This window comes from Tamandua tetradactyla, chromosome 11 (genome assembly GCF_023851605.1).
Source record: "Tamandua tetradactyla isolate mTamTet1 chromosome 11, mTamTet1.pri, whole genome shotgun sequence".
Lineage (NCBI taxonomy): Eukaryota > Metazoa > Chordata > Mammalia > Pilosa > Myrmecophagidae > Tamandua > Tamandua tetradactyla.
The window spans coordinates 94,854,656-94,876,160 of record NC_135337.1 but is presented as its reverse complement, the minus strand read 5'-3'; positions in this window follow the sequence as shown (position 1 = coordinate 94,876,160).

Below are 21,505 nucleotides of genomic sequence, written 5' to 3'. Positions count from 1 at the left end.
CTGTGTTGGCTCTGGAACCCGTGGTGGGGGTGAGGGTGGGAGGTGGGGGTCCCTCCCTCCCGGAGCTGCGGGGCAGGGGCTGCCACATGCCTGCTCACGTGGGCCAGCCCTGCCGTCCGGGCCTGCTGGGAAGTGCTGCCAGGTGCAGCCTGTTTCTCTTGGAAGGGAGCAGAGCCAGGAGGGGAATGCTTCCTGTGGGTGGGACCAGGCTCCAGCCCGAGGCGGAATGTTCTGGACTTCTGGGTAGCTCTGGGCATGTCACATCTGCTCTCTGGCCTCAGTTTTCTTCTGTGAAATGGGCTTTAGGACAGGGACTGCGGGTCGTTGGATTTGAGGGATTTGGCCTGCGAGCTGGGGTAGATGAGCTGTGTTTGAGAATGAGGGCCCTGAACCACATGCCAGCAAATCCTCCCCCTTCTGTGTCAGGGCTTCTGTGGGGTTCAGGATGCAGTGTGGGGAGGGGCTGCCTGTGTCCCTCTGTCTAGAGGGCCCCCCCCATGCTCCCTGGTGAACTCCAGCTCATCCCTCAAAACCCTGCTCTAATGCTCCCTCCTCCAGGCAGCCCACCCTGACCTCCTAGAAAGATCCTAGTTCTGCCTTTGGGGTCCCCCAGAACCCCCTCTGGCCCAGCCCTGGCCCCTCAGAGCTGGGGTGTCTGTGTCAGACTTGGGCAGAGTGTGCAGCTGAGCTGGGGGTGAGGCCAGGAGTGGGGAGCCCCCGTCTGAGGGTGGGGGAGCAGGGGCAGCCGTGAAGGGAGAGGAAGGGAGGCTCAGAGGACTGAGAGCCCTTTGCTTACAGGTATTGCTGATGCTAAAGAGGAGGGACCCCAGTGTGGGGAATGGGGGACCGGTGTCCTATGGTCAGGATTGGGAAGTGGGGGCGGGCATTGACTCCTGGCTTGGCCGAGTCAGGTAGGGACTGCGAGGGGAGCTGGGGGCTGCAGGGGGAGCTGGGGCTGTAGGCAGGGCTGGGGGCTGCAGGCAGGGCTGGGGGCTGCAGGGGGAGCTGGGGGCTGCAGGGGGAGCTGGGGCTGCAGGCAGGGCTGGGGGCTGCAGGCGGGGCTGGGGGCTGCAGGCAGGGCTGGGGGCTGCAGGGGGAGCTGGGGGCTGCAGGTGGGGCTAGGGTCTGCAGGGGGAGCTGGGGGCTGCAGGGGGAGCTGAGGCTGTAGGCGGGGCTGGGGGCTGCAGGGGGAGCTGGGGCTGCAGGCGGGGCTAGGGGCTGCAGCAGTGGGGGAAAAGGGGCAGCTGAGGGCTATAGCAGAAGAGGTTGCTGGCTGGGAGCCACCTGTGAAAGGTCTGGGAGGAGACAGTGTGTTTGTGTGTGTGCGCGCGCGCACACGTGTGTGCATGTTGAGTGTGAGCCTGTGTGCCATGCACGTCTCTATTGTCTTGTATATGTGTGTGTCCGGGAGCCGGTGTGGGTTGTATGAGCGTGTGCGTGCATGTGTGGCCTTTTGAGGAACTGAGCCCACAGGCTGTGTGTGCACACTCCCTTCCCCCAGCCCTCCCCCAACCCTGCCCCAAGCCCTTGCTCTGTGTCCTCTCCCTTGCCCTCTTCCCTGCCCTCCCTACCCACTCTGCGTTGCTGTCCCCAAGGCTTCTTGGCTCTCTCTGGCCACACCCCAAATCTGACAGCCGCTCCCCATGGCCCTGTGCCCTGGGCCAGGCACCCCGTCCCCTCTGCATTCACACATGCCTGCACCCTCCCTCCCATCAGCCGCCAAGGAAGCTGCCCGCGAAACCTAAATTAGATCATGTCCTGCCCCTGCATACAGCCCTCTGTGGCTCCCTAGTGTCCTCAGGGTCACCCCCTCACACCCACCCCCCGTGCAGCCCCGTCCCCCGGAGCCTGCCTCCCCCAGCTCCACGCCCCCTCCTGCTGAGCCTCCCCCCCAGATGCCTGCGGCCTGCTCTCCTCTCGGGCCCAACCTCCACTGCCTCTTCTCTGAGATGCTCCTGCCCCGTGGAGGGGGGGGCGTCCTCACTGTCCCCCCTCCCCTGAGGTGGCCTGTGAGGCTGCCTGTTGCCTCGGCCTCCCTGCCCTCCCCAGGGCAGCCGTTTGTCCTGCTGGCGCGTTGCGTTCCTGCATCTAGAGCAGCCCTTCACCCACAGCAGGGGCTCAGGACATACTAGAAAGAGAAAGTGAATGAATGAGGGCAGGGTGTGCTGGGAGGTCAGCAGGCACCGGCCTGAGCAGGGCTCCCCGTGGGCCATTCGGGGAACTGACTAAGGCCGTGGAATGCTCTAGGCCGGCTGCACACGGCTCACCCGTGGCCCTTAGGGTCAGAGGGGAAGGGTCGGGGGTCGGGCCCCTCGGGAGTGTAGCTGCCCGGGGCCGGCTCAGGGCGGGCGGGCACGAGAGGGAATATTACTCAGCTCTGAAAAGGAGTGAAGCTCTGACCCGCCTCGAGGTCCCAGAGGTGGAAGGACAGCAATTGTCGGGTTCCCCCAATAGTTAACCGCCCCAGAATTGGTAAATCCACAGGGACGGGGACCCGGTGGGAGTGAGCAGGGCTCGGGAAATGGGGGCAAGCTCCCGTTTGGGGCAAAGGGGAGGTTTTGGTACCACGACCTCGCAAATGCAGTCAAAGTGGCCGAATCGCACACTTATAGATGGTTACGATGGGAAATGTTAGGCAATATATATTTGACGGTGATAAAATTTGTATTAAATGGGGAGGGATAAAAGCAGAGGGAGGCAAGATTTAGGAGGTAGAGAGGGTGGAGTGGGGTGTGGTGGTATGGAAAGTGTACCCCGATTTCCTGGTCACGGGGTGGAACTTCTGGGCCAGCATTCCCTGGGGTGAGGAAGGTCCCCGAGGCTTTTAGGAGAAGAAGCAGGGGGAGGTGGGGGACCCTGGGCTGGGCGGCTGTGTCCTGGTTCAAGGAATCAGCTGAGAAAGCATCTGACTAAGGGCGGCGGAGAAGGAGCAGGCAGGGAGGTGGAAGGGAAACCCAGAAGCACCCCAGAAGTCCAGGGAAGAAGGGGTGTCTCAGGAAGCTGGGTGTGGTCATTTCCCCCAGTGGGTGGTGCCACATGGTCATCAGGGGCCAGGGGGATCAGCTCAGAGTCCACACGGCACGAGGGTTGGGCCATGGGTGAAGCTGATAATATTAAGTGTTGGCGAGGACAGGGCCAACCAGATATATCTGCTGCTGTGGGGGGTAAACAGCGCCACTGGCTTGGAAAGTTTTGGCAGCGTCAAATGAAGATGAACATGGCTTCCCCCCAGTTCAATATTCCACCCCTGGCTTTTGTCTCTAAGAAAGGGAAACATGCACCCTCAACATGAGCTGGTCACAAACACTCAGAGCAGACTTATTCCTGATAATCCCAGACTGGACACCACACAAATGCCCACCAACAGAAGAACCAGGGGGAGAAAATATAGTACCGTCACGCAAAGGAATAGTATGCAGCAATGAAAAAGAATGCCCCCAGCTACATGCAGCCACCTGTATGGATCTCAAAGGCATGAGGTTGAGCAAAAGAAGTCAGATCCAAAGCATGGTGCTTGGCAAGTCCAAATTCTGTAGGGAGGGCTGCCAAGTTGGAAACCAGGAAGGTAAAGTTGAATGCCCTGGGATGAATGAAGTAGAGATTAAAATTCTTTCTGACTGTCAAAATCCTCAGTTCTGACTTTCAGAACTCCAGCTGATTGGATGAGGCTCCTCTCACTGCTGAAGCAATCGCCCTTGTTGATTGTAGATGCAGCCAACTGGCTGTAGATGCAAATCCATCTATGAAATAGCCTCACAGCTACAGTCAAGCCAGGGCTTGCTTGACCAGCCCAGCCAAGTTGACACTTGAAATTGAACATCACAGTAAGTTCAAGAGAAGCAAACTAATTGGCGGCATCAGCTGTCAGGATAGTGGTTTCCTGGGGCAGGCAGCACGAGGGAGCCCACCAAGAGTATAGAGGGATTTTATATGTTGGTGTGAGCACACACAGAGATCCAAGTGGATGACACACTCTACCATGTTTTATCTCAATACAAAAGTGAATATAGGTGGTCACCAAAACAAAGCAATCTGGATTAGCCCTTCATTCAAAACACCAGCAGCACCAAATATGTGTGACTCTCAAAACATAAACGTGGGACTGCTGTAGGATGCAACAACCCCACTCCTACGGAGAGACTAGAGAACTGAAAGGACCTCGGGCAGATATTTGTACCCCAATGTTCATCACAGCAGATTCACGACAGCTGAAATGTAGGAGCCACCCAAGTGTCCGATGGCAGATCATGGCGAAGCATCATCTAGGCATGGGATGGAATACCAGCCATAAAAAGGGGTGAAGTTCTGGTCTGCACATCCACACACGGATGAACCTTAGAAACACGATGCTGAGTGAAAGAAGCCAGACACAAAAGGACGCATGCTGTCTGGTCACATGTGTGTGACCTGTCCGGTACAGGCAGCTCCACAGAGCCAGAGAGCAGAAGGGGGCTACTGGGAGTGGGGGGGGGTGGGGAGATGGGAGGTGATGAGAATGTTCTGGTACTGGATGGAGGTGTTGGTTGCACCAGGTCGTGATGTGCTGAAGGCCGCTGGGCTGTTCACCTGAAAACGGTGCATTTCATGTCACGTGAGCTGCACCCCAGTGAAAACCAGGAGGAACCTGTGTGGGTCCCGGCCCTGCCTAGGGTCCCTTGGCTCTGAGGGGTTGGCTGAGCCTACCTGGAACCTTCTCTTCTCCAAGAAACTCTTCTGATGAAAGCACAGCAGACACCCCACAGTGAGGGGAAATAGGCCCAGAGAGGTTAAGATACCTGCTCAAGGTCACACAGCCAGGGGAGCAGGTTCTGTGGGATATAGTTGTGGACAAGAGATCCCCTGCCCACCCCTAGGAACCCAGGTCACTGGGCATTTCCTCTTGGGCATCTGGCTGGGGTGAGGGGCTCTGGGTGGGAGAGACCCCAGTGTCCCACTGTTAAATAGGGAGCTGGAAGGGCATGAGTGAGGGGCACCCTTCCTGCTTCACCCCCACACCAGCCCTGGAGGCTTCTGACTGGGGGTCCCAGGAGAGTTTGGGGTTCTTAGGCCTGCCCAGGCCAGGCTCTGGGCCTCAGTTTCCCCATGTGAACAGTGGGGGCTGCCAGACTTAGGCCAGGCTGGGTCTTCCCATCATGAGACAGTTTCCCTGAGCCTGCACCCCTGGCCGGCTCTGACCTGGTCCTCCTAGCCAGGACCCAGAGCCCCCAAAGACCCCGCAGTCATGGCTTCCTGGGTGGTGGGGACTCGAGAAGGCACAGCTCAGTGGAGGGAGGCGGGTGTGCGTTGGGGGCCCCCACTCAGAACTGCTGACCTTTAGAAACCTCACTTTCCACGTCTGTCTCAGGCAGGCTGTTGTGAGAACTGCAGGAGCGTGGCAGGGTTTGGGGAAGCCCCCAGGTGTGCAGAGAGACCCTGAGCCTCCCCTGCCCCCAGCCCCGGGCCGCCCACCTCTCCCTGTGGCTCTGGGGCCTGGATTGGGATTCCTGACCCACGGGCACCCCCTGGTGGCCACGGCAGGGAGAGCCGGGGGGAAGCTCCCGGCCGCAGTGGGATGCCAGCCCTGCCCAGGGGTCCTGGGGACACGGCAGGGACAGCTCAGGCAGGCCCTGCCCTCGGGGGGCTTCTAGCAGGCGCGGGGGTGGGTGGGGGCCCAGGCGGCAGTGGAACAGAATGGAATGGCAAGCCCGAGGGGCTGTGGGGAGGGCACATCTGAGTGGAGCCCTGGGGGACAGGGCATAGAGGGCACAGGGAGAGGACAAGCTGGTGGCTGTCAGGCGGGAAAGGCTGGCGTGGGGCAGCCACAGCGAGCAGAGGCCGGATGGGCGGGGGGCCGGGCCTGCAGGCGGAGGAGTGAGGCTTTACCACAAGGGTGCTGGGGAGCCATGGCAGGTCTTTGAGCAGTAGAGGTGGAGGATCTGATTTGCAATCTTTACGAAGGAACGTCTCAGACCCTCTCACGAGCATGGTGCTAATGTAAGAAACACTCACGCCTGCTGCACAGAGTGGGGGAAATACATCTCGGCCTGTTTCTTTCCCACCCCAGAGAGTGACAGTGTTGGAATCTGGAGTCTTTCTATCATATATATATATATATGGGCAGGGACCGGGAATTGAACCCGGGTCTCCAGCATGGCAGGTGAGAATTCTGCCACTGAGCCACTGTCGCACCGCCCTTAAACCATATTTTAACACATACTACATGGTTATAAAGAATACGCAGACTTGTCTCCTGTGTTTTCAAACTTTGTGTTAATAATGGGACAACATCCTTCTGAAATCTACTCTTTTTTTTTTTGCTAGTGACATTTATGGTTTTTAGCTGTTGGTTCAGCCATTCTTGTTATGCACAGATTCTATATTTGCAAGTTTATCTACTTGCTAAAATATTACGTGTAACCCAAGATCGATCTTCGCAGGTTTTCATGGTCTTTCGTGAACAGGTACAGAGGTTAAAAGTCTGAGCTGCAATGGGCACGCTCCAGCTGAGGCTGGAAAAGGGGGCAGGCACTCTGCCTGCCTCACAGTCTACTTAGTGCTGCATTTTTTTTTTTTTGCATTTTTGCACTTTTCAGTAGTGATTTTTTTTTTCTGGTTAAAATAGTCCCTGAGCATAGCACCAAAGCACTGCCTGGTGTTCGAAGTGCTGTCTTGTGCTCCTAAGCACAAAAAGGCTGCGGAGTGCCTGCTGGAGAAAATGCGTGTAGGTGAGCTCCTCTCAGGAGTGAGTTAGAGCACTGGTGGTTGTGAGTATGCTGTTGGGTCAACGGCATATATTAAATCTGCTGTCTTTAAACAGAAACTGACATAAAGCAAGGTCATGTATTGATCAGTTGATGAAAATGTTGTGATCAGAGGCTGGCGGGGGCCTCCCCCTGTAATTCCCCAGGCACCGAGGTCCAGTGTTTGCTAATTTAGCATTCATGGAGACCACAAACACCCCTGCCGCGAGGAATGAGAATAAGTTGTATTTTTATTTTTATGCTTTGAGAAATCGAGGAATAACATTCATACATAAAGTGTACAAGTCTTAAATTTACAGCTCAATGCACTTTTTTTTTTAACTTTTTTAATTGTATGGTACAACATATATACAAAGCAAAGAAAGAAAAAAAGCAATGGTTTTCAGAGCACTCTTCAACAAGTAGTTACAGGACAGATCCCAGAGTCTGCCATGGGCTCCCACACCATCCTCTCAGGTTCTTCCTTCTACCTGCTCCAGAATATAGGAAGCTAGAGGGAATAAATATTTTTTTTTATCATTCCAATTGACATTTTTTTTCTTTTTTTGTGAAAAATAATGTATAGTCAAAAAAGCAATAAACTTCAAAGCACAGCACAACTATTAGTTTCAGATTTCAGAGTCTGGTATGGGTTACAACTCCACAATTTTAGGTTTTTACTTCCAGCTGCTCCAAGACACTGGAAACTAAAAGAACCGTCACTATACTGATTTGTCCCTCATGTTCCTTTGTTAATCTGACCTGCTCTGTGTAACTCCACCATCAGCTTTCACCCAGTGCGCTTTAGCATCGGAGCAGCTGCATATGACTGGCCCCCAGATCAAATGTAGGGCTCTCCCATCACTCCAGCAGGTTCCTTTGTGTCCCTTCCCAACACCCCTCCCCCGCCCGCCCTCCAGCCCCCAAAGCAGCTCCTTTCCCAGCCTCCTTCCCCGTGACTCTCCCGCCTCTTCTCACACGTGGGACGAGTGGAGTCTTAGGACGCTGCCTCTGTCTGCCCCTCAGAGTCACTGCCGGGCCATTCCTTTTCACTGCTGTATGCTATTCCGCCGTGTGGCTGGCCCCCCGCTGGGCGTTACCCTGCTGATGCACCGGGGCTGCCCCCGGTCTGGGGCTGACGGGGAAGGCTGTGGGACCATTCGAGTCCCATCCTGGCGTGGACACGTGCCTCGGCCTTCCCGGTAGACGCCAGGACTTGGAGTTTTTGGTGGGAAGTGCAGGGCCTGTAGAAACCCCTCGGCTTAGCTGCGAGTGCAGGGCAGACCCCCGCGGCCATCCCTCCCCCCTCCCCCAGCTGGCATCTGGGTCCTGACCCATTTTGAGCTCTTACAGAGCTGCAGGGACCTTTCTGGAATGTGCCTCTGGCGGCGCTTGCAGGAGCCAGGATTCAAAGTAGGGTGACAAGGAGCGAAGGGGAACAGCATGCCGTCGCGCTCACCAGCCCCTCGCTGCCGCCTCCTGGGGTGGGAATGTGGGGAGGCGCAGCTGGAGCCGGGGATCACAGGGCTTTGGGGGCCCCCCCCAGCAGCCCCTGCACCCCACTTCCCCACTGTACGTTGGCCATCCCGCCAGGACGTGGAAGGCGCCCCTTCTCTGCCTCAGCCTCATTCTTCCTCTGCGTTTACCAGCGGGAGGAAGCTGCTGCCCCGAACCCAGCTTTGCTCCTAGAGTGGACCCCGCTCTGGCCACAGGTTATTCGAGGACAGACACACCACACGCGTCTGGCTGCTAGTGTTTCATCCCGAAGTTTTGCTGCTTTATTCCTAAGTAAGTTTCGTCTGCGCTTTTCTTTTTTGCACCGTATTTAGCAAGTTTGAGTGATGTGGGGCAACCGCTTCAAAGGCTGCAGAGGGCATGGTCCATCCTGTGAACCACACCTGTTTGGGAAATGACCCCGAGGCATCTGTTTGCGTGCACTGAATTTTAGTTTCCCTGCTGCGGCCACGACTCCTGTGCAGGGGGGTTGGCTTGACCTCAGGGGTTTACTGGCTGGTGCTTCCAGAGGCTGGCAGGCACCATTCTTCCAACGTGGTGTCCTTTGGCCGGCAGGTCGTAGGGGCTTCGCTTCCCGGGGCAGTGTCCTTTCCTCTCCCTTCTGGAGCCCACAGACTCCTCCCAGCTTCTTCCCGGGCCTCCTGTCTCCGCAGCTAGGCTGGTTTGAAGCGGCGGTGGACCCCAGAAAAGCCAAGTTCTTTAATCCTCATTCAACGTTGCTGGGTGGGAGCTTTTGCTTATTTCCGTAGAGATGCGACCCACCCAGTTGTGGGTGGTGATTTTTGATCAGATGGTTTCCATGGAGATGTGTCTCCATCCATTCCAGGTGGGGATGCTTGGCAGAGCCCTTTAGGAGGGAAGCATTTTGGAAAAAAGGTTTAGAAGCAATGAGAACTCACCCAGCCAGAGACCTTTGGAGATGGAGAAGGAAAACGCCCCGGGGGAGCTTCATGACACAAGAAGCCTGGAGAGGAAGCTGGCAGGCGTCGCCGCGTGCCCGCCCAGTTGAGAGAGAAACCCAAACTTCATCAGCCTTTCTTGAGCGATGGTAACATTTTGGTGCCTTAATCTGGACACTTCACAGCCTTTGAAGATATAAATTTGCAACGTAATAAATTCCCCTTTGAAAAAGCCGTTTCGTTTCTGGTATATCACATTCCGGCAGCTTTTGCAAACTGGAACGGCAGCCTTTTCTCTCCAAGCCCCGGGACTATCACGCGGGCACCCCTTCACGGAGGTCACTTCTCCAGATGGCCTCTCCGCGACAGGCTCGCGCCTACAGGTGCGGATTGGGATAAAGAACAGGTGTTTCCCAGGTGCCCAACTCTGTTTCCCACAGTGGGGAGCGTAACATCACATTGTGCAGCGCACAGGTCCTCAGGGGACGGTTTAGCAAGATGACGAGGCGAGCGCCAGTGCCGCCAACTCCCAGCCTGGAAGGACGCGCGGCCCGCTCCTGGGATGCCCCCGCGACATCTTCTCGTCGCTCTCCCTCCTCCCCGTCCTTTCTGAAAGAGGAATCACGTCCCTCTTCTGAGAGTCTGCTGCTCTCCACGCAAGCCTCTCTGAGTGATACAGTTCAGTGTAAGCCTGGGTTTGGACTTGGATCTTGCAGAATCCTATTGCGTAAGTGTTATTTTGTGTCTCGTCCCTTCTGCTCCACCTTTGCTTATGGGATTTGTCCCTGGGCTGCAGGGAGCCATGGAGCGCTCGTGAAAATCCCATTGTGGGGCTGTGTGGTGGTTACGCCGCCGCACTCCTGCACACGGGCACGGGGGGGTGATTTCGGCTCAGGGGTGTGAGGACAACGCTGGTGTCAGCAGAGCTGAGGAAGCCTGTCCCCCCCCACGTGCCAGACTTCTTCTTGGGAGTGGGATCGTGGGGCCTCGGGCTGCTCGCCCCTCTGAACATTGGACCTAAACCACTCTCTGGGCAGGACGAGTTCAAGCTCCGTGGCTCCAGCTTGTCGCCAGCTGCCAGAACTGCCCGGCTTCTGCGGTGACGCATGGGGTTTAATCTGCATCTCCCAGCTTAGAACAAGGCTGAGCGCTTTCCCCCAGTTCAGATGTATTCTTTTGGTAAGTGTCTGCCCCATTTCCTGCTGATCTATCATGTTACTAGTGATTTGTACTAGTTCTGAAAATATTCCGGGTGGTCCTGCATTAGTTACTGCTGCGTAACAAAGTATCCACAATGTCAACAGCCTCGAAGAACGCGGTTTCGGAAGGTCAGGCATCCAGGCACGTCTTGGCCGGACCCTCTGACCCCTCGCCCCTTGCGAGCTGCCGTTGGGGTGTGTCCAGGGCTGAGCCTCACCTGGGGACCCCACTGGTGAAGGAGGGTGGGGGCTGCTCTGATTTGCAGGCTGCCGAATGCAACCTACAAGAAACAGAATGGCTTTTCAAAAGGGGAATTTAATAAGTTGCAATTTTATAGTTCTAAACCTGTGAAATGTCCCAATCAAAGCAAAGGTTATAGAAATGTCCAATTTAAGGCATCCAGGAAAAGACATCTTGGTTCAAGAAGGCCGACGACGTTCAGGGTTTCTCTTTCTCAAGTGGAAGGGCACATGGTGAACCTGGCGATGTCTGCTAGCTTTCTCTCCAGGCTTCTTGCTTCATGAAGCTCCCCCAGGGGCATTTTCCTTCTTCATCTCCAAAGGTCTCTGGCTGCGTGGGCTCTGGTGGTTCTTGTGTCTCTCTCCAAAATGTTTCCTCTTTTAAAGGTTTCCAGTAAAGTAATGAAGACCCACCTGGAATGGTGGAGTCACCTCTCCCTCTAATCCGAAGTTAATACCCTCAAGTGGGCGCGTCACATCTCCATGGAGACGCTCTAATCAAACCTCCAACCTGCCATGCTAAATAGGGATTAAAGGAAACGGCTGCCTCCACAAAATGGATTAGGATTAAAATTTGGCTTTTCTAGGGTACATCATCCTTTCAAACCAGCACAGGGGGGTTGGAGCTGTTTGTCCCCAGAAAAGGCCATGGTCTTTTAATCCATCCCTGCAGTATGGGCCTGTTGTGGGCGGATTAGGTCACTTTGGGTCATTAGGTCATTTCAGTTGAGATGTGACCACCCCATTCAAGGTGGGCCTGAATCCCCTCACTGGAATCCTCTGTAAGAGGGTAAAGGATAGATGGAAAAGCCCAGAGAGATCAGAGAAGCAAAGAGATGAAATTAAGTGAAGCTTATAGAGAAAAACCCTGGAGAAGCTCAGAAAGAACCACAGAAGCCCGGAGAGGACCCACGGGAGCCCGGAGAGGACCCACGGGAGCCCGGAGAGGACCCACGGGAGCCCGGAGAGGACCCATGGGAGCCCAGAGAGGACCCACGGGAGCCCGGAGAGGACCCACGGGAGCCAGGAGTAGGAAGCAGCAAAATGCAGGAGAGAAGGGCCCGCAGATGCTGACCACGCCCCTCCCCAAGTGGCAGAGGTGTCCCGGGTGCCTGCAGCCTGTCTTCTGAGTCCAGGTATTGTCCTGTCGATGCTTTGAGTTGGACATTTTCATGGCCTAAGAACTGCACATTGTAAGTTAACAAATCCCATTGTAGAAGCCACCTGCTTCTCATGGATTGCATGCCGGCAACATTAACAAATGGGAAGAGCTGGGTTCCAGGCTTACGTTGTTGGTGGGATGCAGCTCTTTGAGAGTGGTTGGCTAGAGGCTGCTGTTTGTGCCTTGCCACATGGCGCCCTCCAAATGGGGGAGCTTATCACAGCCTGGAAGCCAGAAGGCCACAGACAGAGTGTGCCTGCGGGATGGGAGCTGCGGTCTCTGTAGCCCAGTCATGCAGGGGTTTTGGCTTTCACTGGTGGGAACGCGTGGGGCCAGCAGGTACCTGGGGGAGAGGTTGATTGCATGGGAGGACTGAGGCTCTGTCTGCCACGGCCCCCTCTCCCATTTGGGGGCTTGTTTTCTTTCCCTGTTTTTTTTTTTTTTTTAAATTAATTTATTTAGTTTTTACATGGGCAGGCACCAGGAATCGAACCTGGGTCCTCTGGCATGGCAGGCAAGCGTTCTTGCCGCTGAGCCACCATGGCCCGCCCTTTCCCTGTTTTTATCATGCGTTTTGATAAGCAGAAGTCCTTAATTTGTGAATCTTCTCTTGATGGTTTGTGCTTCTTGTGTCTTTAAGACCGCCCCATGGTCACAGATATATTTTGACAGGCTGTCTTAGTTTGGCAGAGCTGCTGTGACAAATATCACACAACGCGTTGGCTGAAACAATGCGAATTTCTTGGCCAGTGGTTTTTAGAAGCCGGAAGTCCCAAGTCAAGGCTCGGGCAAGGCCATGCCTTCTCCAGTGCTATAGCTTCTGGCGCTGACCTGCCTCGATCTGGGTCTCTCGGGTTGCACCTGCCTCCTGGCACGTGGATGTGCAGGGCAGCCCGTGGCTTGCTCTGACTTCCGGCCGCCAGGTCTCCTGGCTTTTCCACCTGCATCTGAATTTCCTCTGTGAGGCCTCTGGTGAGATGGATTACGGCTGTGCTGGTTCTGTTTGGCCACACCCAAGTAGTATCTTAGAAGATCCTTTCCACAGATGAGTCCACTCTCTAACCGATAACGTACCTTCAAAAGGTACCTCAGAGGTGGGTTCCCGTCCTCAGGAATCAGATTAAGATGAAGACGTGTCTTTTGTTGGTGGACGTAATTCAATCTACCACATATTTTGACTTCTAAAAGATTTAGTTTTGCCCTCACAGTTAACTCCAAAGCGACACTTGCAATGATGGGAGATGGGTGTCTACATTTATTCTTTTTTTTAAATATCACTCTCTAGTTGTCCCAGCATCCTCACATGAGCAAGAAGCAGGTTTCCCCACGGAATCCCAAGGTTACTTTTGTCTGAAATCTGCTTCTGGGCTCTTCTATCCAGGAGTCATTTTATCCATCCGCTCGTCCAGGTCCCTGCTGTCGTGATTAATGATTTAAATAACTAGCCATCTGTTTTAGTTTGTTAAGCTGCCAGAATGTGATATGCCAGAAACGGAATGGTTTTAAATAGGGAATTTATTAAGTTGTAAGTTCATAGTTCTAAGGCCGTGAAAATGTCCAAATTAAGACATTCATAGAAAGATACTTTGGCTCAAGAAGGCTGATGACGTTTAGAGTTTCTCTCTCAGCTGGAAAGGCACAAGGCGATGTCTGCCAAATGTCCTCATTTCCTAAGGCTTTCCCGGGGGTTTTTTCCTTCTGTATCTCCAAAGGTCTCTGGCTGCATGGGCTCTAAACCTTTTTCCAAAATGCTTCCCTCTTAAAGGGCTCCAGCCAGCAACCCCGCCTTGCTGGGGGAGACGCAGCTCCATGGAAATCTTCTAATCAAAGGTTATCACCCACAGTTAAGTGGGTCACACCTCCATGGCAACAAAGAGCTCCCACCCAGCAATATTGAATAGAGATTGAAGGACATGGCTTTTCTGGGGTACACGATGGCTTTAAACTGGCACGTTCTACCCTTTGGACCCCAAAAAGACACATTCTTTCCAAATACACAATATATTCATTCCATCATGATATCAGAAAGCCTTAAACCATTTTGGTAAAAATAGAAATAAAATACAAAGTCGGAAACAGTACAAAATCTCACGAGAGTCAGCTACTGGCGTGATCTGTCCTAAGGCAAAATTGCCCTCTGGCTGTTGACCTGTAAAACTCACAACAAGTTATCTGCTGCCAATATACGAAGGAGAACTGTCAAAGGATATGTGTTCCCATTTCCATGGGGAGGGACTGGAAGGAACCCGGGGGCACTGAACCCAAACTGTTCTGAAAACCTGCAGGGCAAAGTCCATTAGACTTCAAAGAAGTCTGAGAGTCATTTATCTTTGGGGCTTTAGAAAGTGGCAGACCCACCCTTTCCAAGGGCCTAGCATTGGCCTGCCTCTCTCCAAATGCAACCTTGGGGGGTATTGGGGAGACCACCTTTTTCTCGGCTCCACCCTCTCCAAGGATTGGGGCTGCACCCGGGCTCTCTGCCATCTCCGGGGCACCCACTCAACCCCTCCATGTGGTGGCAGCCAGGCTCTCCCCAAACCCCAAGGAATGTGCTCCATGCTCTCCAAGTATATGGGTGGGTCCGCTCTCCTGGCCGGAGGCTTCTTGACTTCAGACCTCAGCTTCCATGGTTCTGCCTCTGAAGTTATCTTTCTTTCCTCCAGTATGTCCCTTTACTGTCCCTTTTAGTCCAGACTGGCAGGGCTTCTGTTTATAAAGATCCCACAATGCTCTTGTGGGTTTTTTGTGCAGTATGCTGGGATCGTGGCCATCAGACAGACCCCACTTCTTTAGTACCAAAGTCTTTTTTTAGTTTAAGGTGCCAGAATGCAATACACCAGAAACAAAATAGTTCCTAAAAAGGGAATTTATCCTTTTATCTATGGTATGGACAGATGAGTAAAAAATATGGATTAAAAAAAAAGGAATTTATTAAGTTGCAAATTTGCAGTTCTAAGGCTGTGAAAATTTCCAAATTAAGGCAAGACTATAAAAATGTCCAAACTAAAGCATCCAGGGATAGACACCTTGGTTCAAGAAGGCCGATGATGCTCGGGGTTTCTCTCTTAGCTGGAAAGCCTATGGCAGCGTCTGCTAGCTTTCTCTCCAGGCTTTTCCAAACTGCTTGCCTGGGGGTGTTTTCTTTATGCATCTCCAAATGTCTCTGGCTGGGTGGGCTCTGAAGCTTTTTCCAAAATGGGTCCCTTTTTTAAGGACTCCAGTGAGCAACCCCACCTTGAATGGGTGGAGTCACATCTCCATGGAAATCATGGAAATCATAAAAAGCTCCCACCCAGCAATTTTGAATGAGGATTAAAGGACATGACTTTTCCAGGGTACACGACAGCTTCAAACCGGCACACATCCCTTCTCGTTCTGCAGGGTTCATTAGTCTTGGTCCTTTGACCTTCCATGCAAATTTTAGAATTAGCTCAAGTTTCGCCAAGATCTGATTGGGGCTTTGATTGGGATTGTATTAAATCTATAAACCAAGAGAAGGAATGTATTGTCTCCTATCGCTATTGTAACAAATTACTACAAACCACTTTGTTATCTTACAGTGCTAGAAGTTAGAAGCCTAGCATGGGTCTCACCGGGTGGAAGACACCGTGCAGGTGGGATGCCTTTCTTCTGGAGGCCCTAGGGGGGGATCCGTCTCCAGCCCCTAGAAGCTGTCTGAGTCCCTTCTGGAGGCCCTAGGGGGAATCCTTCTCTAGCCTCTAGAGGCTGAGTCCCTTCTGGAGGCCCTAGGGGGGGGGAATCCGTCTCCAGCCTCTAGAAGCTGTCTGAGTTCCTTCTGGAGTCCCTAGGGGGAATCCTTCTCTAGCCTCTAGAGGCTGTCTGAGTTCCTTCTGGAGGCCCTAGGGGGGAATCCATCTCCAGCCTCTAGAAGCTGTCTGAGTTCCTTCTGGAGGCCCTAGGGGGAATCCTTCTCTAGCCTCTAGAGGCTGTCTGAGTTCCTTCTGGAGGCCCTAGGGGGGATCCATCTCCGGTCTCTAGAGGCTGCCTCCCTCTCCCCTTTGGAGGAGTCTTGTGATTATGTTGGGTCCATCCAGATACTCCAGGATAATGTTCCCAGGTCAAGGTCAGCTGATTGGCACCTCAGTTCCTTTCCTGTGGGACCTAGCATATTCACAGGTTCTGGTGTCTTTGGGAGACATTATTCTGCCTGCCCCAAAGAGTGCAGGCCTTTCAGTACTGGGGTTCCCATTCTAGGAGCCTGGCATCACTCTATTGCTAGGTCTTCTCTGGAAGCCGTCAAAAAAGTCTCCTTAGAAACCTTATGTATCTTTTTCTTTACTTAATCTGGGGTACTTATCTTTTTTTTTTATGCTACTGTAAATAGTGGTGGTTTGTGGGAGAGGTATTTTTTAATAATCACAATTGGATACTTTCCTGCATGTCTTGAAATAATCATATACTTTTTCCTCCCTCAATCCCTAATATACTGGGTTAGATTAATTCATTTTCCAGTGTTAAACCAACCTTGCATTCCCAACATTTAACCTGATTGAGACACAATGTTTTATGCTTTTTAACATATTGCCAGAGTTCTTCTTGGCTGGTATTCTATTTAGGATTTTCACATTTACGGTCATAAGTGAATATGACCTATAATTTTCCAGTCTCACATTGTTTCTGGGATCTGCTGGTCTCAAAACATGAATCAGAGAGTGTTTCTTTTTTGTCTATCCTCTGGAAGAATTTATGGAAATATTTTTCCTTGAATGTTTGGTAGAACTTTTCAGTTAAGCCACCTGAAACTAAATTTTTGACTATTTCCGTTTCTCTAGTAGTTATAAGACTATTCAGATTTTTAAATTTCTTTTTCAATCAGTTTTTTTTTCCCTCATAGGAATTTATCCAGTTCATCTATAATTTTCAAGGTTGCTGGCATTAAATTGCTTGTGAAGTTATTTTATTCAGGACTCCACTAGCCTGTGTGCTGCCTTGATGTGAGTTAGAAAACGGCTCTTCCTTCCCTGGCTGGCTGGAGCTCCGGACCAGGGCAAACTTCTTGTGAGCAGAGAAAGGGCTGAGGGCCTTCGGGAAGGAAATGCCCCACCCAGCCCTGGGCTTCTGCCCTGCTCTTACCCTTTTAATATCTTGTCTTTGTGTCCATTTCTGAATTTAACCATTTGTGCCTTCTTTCTCTCTTGATCCATTTCCCCAGCAGTTTTCAATTTCATTCATACCTGCTTCTGTTATTTCCTGCTAAGTTCTTGTTTATTTTGTTATTCATTTTCTAACTTGAGATGGATGCTTGTATATATTACATGCATTCATTATATTTCATTACACACATATATATTTTTTTAAAGGCTATAAATTTCCCTCCAAATGCTACTTCAGCTGCATTGCGTAAGTTTCAAAATGCAATTATTTTCATGGTCTCGCAGTTTGAAACATTTTTAATTTTCCTAGAATATCTTTTTTGACCAATGTGTTATTTAGAACTGCTTTCTAAACAAATGGAGATTTTTCTTGCTATATTTTTGTCAATTTCTAACTAAATAGCATTTTGGTCAAGAGATGGTGTCTTTCAATCTTGCTGTATATAGTTACACCCACTGTGTGCTTGAAAAGTAAATGTCTTCCCTAAGTATTGAGTAAAATCCTTTATGTGTATATATTAGGTCAAATTTATTAATTATGTTATCTAAATCATCTATATCTTTAGTAATTGTTTTTTTCTACTTGTTCCATCAATAGCTGAGAGAGATGTTTAACTATTTCTCCTGATAGTTCTGTCAAGTTTTGCTTTGTGTATTTGGAGACTGTTTCCTTCAGGTCACACAAATTTTGAAATTGTTACTTTCCTGATGAAGTTCTTTTTTTTTTTTTTAATCATTACAATGTGTTTCTCTTTATTTCTAGCAATTTTTTTGCATTAAAGAATATGTTGTCTGATGTTAATAGAATCATGGCAGCTTTCTTTTGAGCAGTATTTGTATGGTATATTTTCCCCATCTTTTACTTTCAGCCTTTTTTTGTATTTTTAGGTTTCTGATATGTCTGTTGTAATTAGCATAGAGCTAGAAAGTTAAAGTACATTTTGACAAACTGACTTTTAATTGCAGCATTTATTTTTTTAAACTTTTTTATTGTATAGTATAACATATATACAAAGCAAAGAAATAAAACAGCAATAGTTTTCAAAGCACTCTTCAACAAGTGGTTACAGACAGGACAGATCCCAGAGTTTGCCATCGGCTCCCATACGATCCTCTCATATTTTTCCTTCTAGCTGCTCCAGAATACAGGAGGCTAGAGGGCTTAAATACTCTTTATCATCACCATCGACTTTTTTTCTTTTTTGTGAAAAATAAAATATATACAAAAAAGTAATAAATTTCCAAGCACAACACCACAATTAGTTGTAGAACATATTTCAGACTTTGACTTGGGTTACAATTCCACAATTTTAGATTTTTACTTCTAGCTGCTCTAAAATGCTGGAGACTAAAAGAGATATCAATTTAATGATTCAGCATTCATATTCATTTATTAAATCCTAACTTCTCTGTGTAACTCCACCATCAACTTTGATGTTTCCATCCCTCTCTTTAGGGGTGTTTGGGCTATCATCATTCTAAATTTTTGATATAGGAAGGGTCTGTCACTAATGTGGGGTAGGGAGAAGGAACTATATGATGTTCTGGAGAGGCTGGGCTAGGTGTCAAGACTTATCTGGTCCAGGGACCCATCTGGAGGTTGTAGGTTTCTGGAAAGGTACTCTAGTGCCTGGATCCCTTGTGGAATCTTATATATTGCCCCAGGTGTTCTTTAGGATTGGCTGGAATGGTCCTGGTTGGGGGTTGGCAGGTTATGATAGGTAGCAAGGTCTACCTGAAGCTTGTGAAAGAGCATCTTCCAGAGTAGCCTCTCAATTCTATTTGAACTCTCTCTGCCACTGATACTTTATTAATTACACTTCTTTTCCCCACTTTGGTCAGGATGGAATTGTTGATCCCATGGTGCCAGGTTTGGATTCATCCTGGGAGTCCTTTCCTACGCTGCCAGGGAGACTTTCACCCCTGGATGTCATGTCCCATGTAGGGGGAGGGCACTGATTTCACTTGCAGAGTTGGGCTTAGAGAGACTGAGGCCACATCTGAGCAGCAACAGAGGTCCTCCAGAAGGAACTCTTAGGCATGCCTAGAGGTAGGCTAAGCTTCTCTGTTACCTACATAAGTGTCACAAGAGTAAGTCTCATGATTGAGGGCATGGCCTATTGATTTGGGTGTCCCTAAAGTCTGACACAGTATCAGGGGATTCCCTGATGGTAAGGTTTAATATTTCCAGTCTTTCTCCCCTCCCTCAGGGGACTTTGCCAATACTTTCTGATTATCTGCTTAATCTACTCTAGGATGTATCTAATCATTACATCTATGCAGGGTTAAAGGACTTCACATTCTGTGCTCTGTGTTTCAGTTGTTCAAATGAGCGGTACAGGCAGGTTGAATTAGATTACGCGCTACAGAAAATTTCAGTTTCAGGTCAAATAAACCTTTCTTCCATTGGTCTCAAAGAGTATGTGTGGTTCTAAAATATAGACACTGTCTTCCTTACCCCTGTGTTCTGAATTAGTTTAACCCCAACCTGTTTGGCTTTGTTCTTATCTCTGAATATCACGTTATATATATAAAACAGCCTCTCAAAATCCAGAAAGAATGATCACCACTCCGGACTTGATGCAGCTGCTCTAAAAGCTTACAATCTAGGCCCCCGTTTTCTTATGACCGTTTTCTAAAGGTGACCATGCCATTTTTGTTCTTTTGTTTCTGGCTTATTTTGTCTCACCAAATGTCCTACATGTTCATTCACATCGTACATGCCTCACAACTTTTTTCCTTTTTGTAGCAGCACAAGCTTCGTTCATAAGTATACACCATCGTTTGCCAATCTACTTCTCCGTCAGTGCATCCTTCAGCCACCTGCATTCATCGGGCATCATGTAGCGGGCCAGAGTCCACAGTCCATCCACATTCTCAAATTTAGATAATTTCATTGTTCTCAAGAGAAAGAAAACCAATAAACACACCCTCACCAAATAGGAAATCTAAACCTTCTCTTAACCCTTGTCCCTCCCCCCATTATTTACCTCTGCTGTTGCTGTGGTCGTGCTGATGGTTTCCTTCTGAACACAGCTCATAGCATGTGATAGCAGTTTCCCCCCATACCCTGGACTTAAACACTCTTTATACAAGAATCATATCTTTTAACTAATTTTTGCAGAACTCATTCATATTTCTAGTGTTAATCAGTGGGACATGTAGGTCTATACAACCCCTTTCAATCTTGTTCATCTTCAATGTGGTAATATTACTTCTAGACCCCCTGGAGAACCACCTTCCCTCCTATTTATTCCCTTACGTTGTTCAACCTCATTAGCTAAGCGTTCACCCATCTCTATTAGCGCCCTTACATTTAATGTATTTATATTCAAACCTATCATTTACTTCGCATTTTCTATTTTTACCCTTTTTTTAAATTCCTTTTTATCTCCTCTCTGGCCTTTTTCTAGGATGCCATTTTTTTTTAAAGAAAACTTTTCTAATGTGTTAATTCTGAATATCTGGAAGTTATGATTCTGCTTCTATTATTTTAGTGGTTCTCTTAGATAATAAAATTTATGCTTACCAAAGTTCAGATTTAATGTTTTTTGCTCTTCTCTCAGGCAACATGGATTTGGAACACATCAATTCCATCTGCCCCGTACAGCCATATGCTTTTCTGTGCATATTTTAATTCCATCATTTAAAGAATCTAAAAAGGATGGCTGTTATTCCTTTATGTTGCCTGGTTAGATTTCCCCACATATCTACTCCCTCTTTGCTCTTTATTCCTTTCTTCATCTTGACCTTCCATCTAGGATCACTTTGTTTGTGTGAAGTACATTATTTACAATTTTCTTTGGGGTGAGTCTGCCGCCTGGTAAACTCTTTCAGGTTTTGTTTTTGTTTCAACCTCATTCTTGAAGCAAATTTTTGCTGCATTTACAATTTGAATATAATTACGATCACACTGTCTTCTCTCTTCCTTTACTGCTGCTGGAAAAAGTCAGTGGTCTTAAATTACGCCATAATTTTGAAGGTGATATGTCTTTTTTCTCTGGCTACTTTAAATATTTTCTGTTTTTCTCCTTTGTAAATGTTCTAATTAAGTGTCATGTACAGAGAGAAAAGTGAGCAAATTGTAAGTGCTGGATGCATTTTCAAAAGTTAGCACGCTCGTGTAACCTGCATCAGATAAACAGTATTTTCTAATTTTCATCATATTTTCTTCCTTGACAGAGGGATTTGGAAGTGTGCTTAAAACTCTATTTGCTGTTGAATTCTAACTCAATTCCTTCATGGTCCAAGAATGTGGACTCTAATGAAAAGAATTCTTGGGGAGTGGTGGAAATTTTGGGGGTGTCTAGTATGTTACATTTTAAAATTTTTGTCTTGAAGCCTATTCTGTCTGATATTATTATAGGTGCATCAGGTTTCTCTTGGAAGGTATTTAGCTGATAATCTCTTTTTTTTTTTTTTCTTTGCATGGGCAGGCACCGGGAATCGAACCCAAGTCCCCAGCATGGCAGGGGAGAACTCTGCTGCTGAGCCACCATTGCACCGCTCTAACTGATAGATCTTTTAATATCCTTTAACTTCTAACCGTGTCGGGTACTTGTTTAGATGTGTATCTTGCAAATAGGCTATACCACGAATTTTAATCTTAGTTTAATCTGACAGTATCTTCAGCTAGCAGGGCTTGCTTCTTTTAACG